Source organism: Leuciscus leuciscus (assembly GCF_965113295.1).
Source record: "Leuciscus leuciscus genome assembly, chromosome: 2".
Lineage (NCBI taxonomy): Eukaryota > Metazoa > Chordata > Actinopteri > Cypriniformes > Leuciscidae > Leuciscus > Leuciscus leuciscus.
The window spans coordinates 492,111-496,435 of NC_138726.1; the positions used below are offsets into that span (position 1 = coordinate 492,111).

The 4,325-nt window shown below is 43.8% G+C and overlaps 1 long non-coding RNA gene across 1 annotated transcript; it reads right to left on the bottom strand.

Moving 5' to 3' along the window:
* Positions 1-1,989: 1,989 nt before the first annotated feature.
* Positions 1,990-3,681, bottom strand: LOC309483034. The gene is made up of 3 exons (XR_014200469.1): positions 3,293-3,681; positions 2,719-2,793; positions 1,990-2,587 (listed from the first exon to the last, which is right to left on the bottom strand). It is a non-coding gene; the product is annotated as an uncharacterized lncRNA (long non-coding RNA).
* Between the last annotated feature and the right edge of the window lie 644 nt (positions 3,682-4,325).

Sequence of the window (4,325 nt, forward strand, 5' to 3'; positions counted from 1 at the left end):
TTCCTTCCTACAAGAGCTGTTGGATGAGGGCAGGGCCCCCTCCACGCTCAAAGTTTATGTGGCGGCTATAGCAGCGTTCTCAGAAACAACGCTTGGTCAGTCAATAGGAAGGAACGATTTAGTCATCCGCTTCCTTAGAGGGGCTAAGAGACTGAATCCTCCCAGACCTCCCTCAGTCCCCGTATGGGACCTTTCTACGGTTCTGGAAGCCATGAAAGGTGCGCCATTTGAGCCTTTACAGTCAATCGATTTGAAACACCTGTCTTTCAAGACGGTGTTTTTGCTGGCTCTCGCTTCAGTGAAGCGCATAGGGGATCTACACGCGCTCTCTGTGAGCGCGACGTGCATGGAGTTTGGGCCTAATGACTCAAAAGTTATACTCAAACCTAAGCACGGTTATGTTCCAAAATCCCTCAACACACCGTTTAGGGCGCAGGTTATCTCCCTGTCAGCCCTACCGGTCCCTGATGAGGAAAGAGACGCGAGCCTCCTTTGCCCAGTCAGGGCATTACGAGCTTATGTGTCTCGCTCGTCTGGTTTCAGACAGACGGAGCAGCTCTTTGTTTCGTTTAGCGGACGTTCTAAGGGACTAGCCGCGTCGAAACAGAGCCTATCCAGATGGATAGTTGATGCTATAGCGCTGGCACACGCCTCCAAGGGCATGCAGTGCCCGTTGGGTGTCAGAGTGCACTCCACGAGAGGCATGGCCTCTTCGTGGGCCTGGTCAAGTGAGATTGCCTTGCAAGATATTTGTATGGCGGCAGGCTGGGCCTCCCCGTCTACATTTAAAAGGTTTTATAACCTAGAGGTTCCCGCCCTGCAGGCCAGGCTGCTGTCGGTCTAAGTTTACCAGTATTATCTGACCTGATGCGATCAGCTCAGAATGCTGCGTCTACTGAGCACAGCTCAATGTTCGACAGTAAAAAGTAACAGCACGAGATGTGCCGGGGCAAACTGTGTAAGACCCACATTCCCCCATCAGTTCAGGCCGCACCCCGCCCTGTCTGTATGATGAAATTCGCGTCTCAGCGACGCTGCCATATGTGGAAGAGTGCGGCTTCGCCCCTCCCTCTTCCCGGATTCCCTGTGAGTTCCCTGAGTGATTGTGCACTATATGTACCCCGGGTTCTCGCCCTTGGGTCTTTGGTGTCAGATCTCAGCATGCACGGCGTTTTGCATTGGGTCCCCTAGCGTAAGATATCTTACGCAGTACGAGAGACCTCTCGTAAGAGAACGTACTCGATTACTAACGTAACCTCGGTTCTCTCTAGAAGAGGGAACGAGTACTGCGTATCTTGCCGTGCATGCACACGTTCTGGTTGCTTCGATGATGAAAAACCAGATAATAGCTGCCTGCGAGCGGTATTTATAGGCCTAGACCACGCCCATTTCGGCGGGACGTGACGCAGCGGGCGCGAAGTGCCCTGATTGGGTCTGGCATCACGCCAGGCCTCGCTCGATAGGCTGCTGCAGTTGCCGCAGAGCAGCCAATAGGCGCGCGAGCTGCCTCGCCTATGTCTGCATGCTGCCGCAATGCGTTTTGCATTATTACAAAATTAAGGATTTTCCCCTAGCGTAAGATATCTTACGCAGTACTCGTTCCCTCTTCTAGAGAGAACCGAGGTTACGTTAGTAACCGAGTACGTTTTCTCCAGCGTTTGTAATGTCTGCACAAAGGGCAGCTGTGCGAAGATTCGCCTTTGGAGAAAACTGTTGATTTTATACTCGAAAAATTTAAGTATTATTAATGTTAAAAATGTATATTACCCCAGAATGAATTGCATTGCTATCCCACCCCAAAACATACAATAATAACAATGATAAATGCTGACCAATACTTAATTATATTAATTTTTACTGAAAATAATTAAATAAAACAAACAAAATGTAATGTTTGTCCTATGACATAGCTATGCATGAATACACTCTAGATGTGTATAGTGAACATATCTACATTTTCATTCCAACAATAATTAATTAAAGCATTAATTAAATATTTATATTTTATTTACTGACAACAATGAGAAATATTAATAAATTAGTAAAAGAATGAATCAAAGTCACCATCACACAATAAACAAATGCATATACAAGTCAACACATGAAACAAAGCTTTATTCAAACTACAATCATGTATGTAGACTACAGGCGCTGAACCCCACATCCTTCTGCCATCTCAACACAGCGGTTCCCATTCTGCAGCTTTATTCTGATGAATCAGCTGACCGCCAGAGGTGAGCCGTTAGTTCGTGCCTGAGGTTGTTGCGTGATGTGTTGTGCTTCACAATCTGAGGCAATAAGGGCAGGTGGAGTGATGGAGGGTCTCGTAAGGGCAGGTGGAGTGATGGAGGGACTCATCCATGGCACCATCTCCAGGATTCAGCTCTGGGCTCCTCATCCTCAGTGCTCAAACCAGCCTGCTGACATTTCAGATCCTACAAAAATGCACAAACATAACACAAAAAACTGTAATTTTAACCGCACAATGTCATTTGATTTCAGTATTATTTAGAAGACAAAAACGTGTTTTTTTTTCACAAATGCCGCCATCATCTTCCCTCGCAGGTCCTGCTCCACCACAAAAGATCTGCAGCAAATGCACAGAAATCAAGAATCAGAAAAGTGCTGTAATAGCTCTGTTTGAAATTACAATAATTAAAATAAACTACAACTTAATATTTAAATAGTTGTTGTTATTTATTTCTGTAGTATACTCACTCAAAGCCTTTGATGGCAGCATTCTGCTTCACGTGCCACTCTCCACTGGATAAACACACATCTGTTCATCTGTCCCTGTAACATCCAGACAAGATTCACATTACCTCTGTGATTTATGAGCAACACTACATTTACATGTTGAGGTTGTTTTAACTTTTTATCCAACATAAATGTTCCTCAATTTATCAACAGTAATGGACAAATAAAATAGATAACTCGTGTTTAGTTACTATATATATTTGTTCTAGCACACATTCATCACTCAGATGTCTATTTCATGTTGTGATGTGCTCTTCTGCAATACTTACTGAAGATTTTCCTGTCAGATGTAAATAGACATTTAAAATAAGCGTCTTTAAGATGTATATGGTTTATGTAAATCCACTTTAGAGACGTAACTTACGTGTCCTTACTGGAGCTCCTCTGTTAGCTAACGTTATACATAATAAAACGTGTTTTTACAGCAAAATCACAACTATACTATACTGTGTAACGTCTTTACACCTTCAACAATTCAACAGTTTACAGTAGTTCAACACATGCAATTTTAACGCAAGGAACCGTGTTTACTCACATTTGAAAGCACCCGCGTCGCTGATCTCCGCGATGTTTGATAATGACGTGTCCTCTCGCGTGGCCTCCTGGGATAGAAGAGTATCCACGGATCAGCACTCAAAAATCTGTGTGGAAGCAGTAAGCCATCCGGGAACTTCTCGCCTACTCTTTTATGAATACTGATGTTTCGAACGTACTGCTTCCTTCACGTACTGTTTTCGCCTACTATATAGTAGGAAAGTAGGCATATTCGAACGCACTTAAGTCCGAATCTCGCGATAATTAATACGTCACCCAGGTAATTCTCGCCTACTCTTTTGGATTCGTACATACTTTTTCGCTCGCCTACTCTTTTTCCCATACTAAATAGTAGGGAAGTATGCGGTTTCGAACGCAGCCATGGAGTCTGCTAACACTAATAATCGACCTGCTCAGCACAACACAGACTCCAACACAAACTCCACATAATGATTAAAAAAGTTTTATCTGCTGAAGCTCGTCAGGCCAAACGTGAATCGGATCAACTTCGGACGAAAACACGGATCAACATCCGCAGGGCTTTTGAATCATGGAGAAACCTCCGCTTTGTATTAGTTGCAATCTGAAACATCACCGCTAGAGGTCGCTGGAAACGACATATAGCCCCTTTAAGTGCAATTTGAAGTATATTTCTGAGAAGTACATAAAAAGTAGCCTGAAAGTATAATTTCTTATTTTTAGTTTAAAAGAAGTATACTAATAGAACACATGAATAAACTTGAACACATGAATGTAGCGGCCCCTTGGATTTATTGATCAAGACGCAGAGAGTTTCAAGCGGGTGTCGGTTTATTTCTTCCTCTCAACGAGCACCATGAACACCGTAAAAACTCATTCCGCTTTCCAAGGGCGCTAATCAAAGAGTTTCCGCCATCAGCTAGCATGCTCTCTAGCTCGACACACCCTCACAGTTCGAAGCTCGTTCTTCCGACGATACGTGAGCACCATAGCTATCCATATGTCAAAGTCAAAGTCAAAACATATTAATTAATAAAAAAGAGATGTCTTACGGC